Here is a 580-nt window from a genome sequence, read left to right on the forward strand (position 1 = left end):
AGGGCTGGATCCATGGGATGAGGTGGGTGGGATGTGGGAATGCCGGAGGGATCGGGATCATCGGGAAGGGCTGGATCCATGGGATGAGGGCGATGGTGTGAAGGTCCCCAAGGCCGAGTGCCGGCTCCTGGATTTGTGTCACCATGGAATGCTCCAGGAAGGAAAACTGGGAAAGGTTTGGAGCTGGGAAAGGGGCTCAGCCTGGAGAAAAGGAGGCTCCAGAGGGAATTTTCCCCCTCTGGAATTCCCTGAGCAGCCAGGTGGGATCGGGATCTCTCCCGGGAAAAGAGGGAACGGCCCCAAGTTATTCCAGGGGAGGCTCAGGTTGGATTTTGAGGACAATTCCCGCCTGGAAAGGATTTTTCCAGCCCTCCAAAGGCTGCCCGGGGAGGTTTGGAATCCCCATTCCCGGAGGGATCGAAGATCCCTGTGGAAGCGGCACTGGGGCACCCGGAAACGCCGGGAATGCTCGATCCCGAAGGCTTTTCCCACTCTCAGCCATTCCGGGACCGGACAACCCCGCTGCCGCTCCCTGACCCTCCCCACATTCCCGGCGCCAACGGACACGGCGCATTCCCGG

General features: G+C 60.9%; 1 protein-coding gene across 1 annotated transcript in view; it reads right to left on the reverse strand.

Annotated features, from left to right (window-relative positions):
* ZNF395 (zinc finger protein 395) overlaps positions 1-580 on the reverse strand; it is a 10,551-nt gene that overhangs the window by 9,523 nt on the left and 448 nt on the right. The window lies entirely within an intron of this gene.

This window comes from Corvus brachyrhynchos, unplaced genomic scaffold (assembly GCF_000691975.1).
Source record: "Corvus brachyrhynchos isolate BGI_N302 unplaced genomic scaffold, ASM69197v1 scaffold203, whole genome shotgun sequence".
Lineage (NCBI taxonomy): Eukaryota > Metazoa > Chordata > Aves > Passeriformes > Corvidae > Corvus > Corvus brachyrhynchos.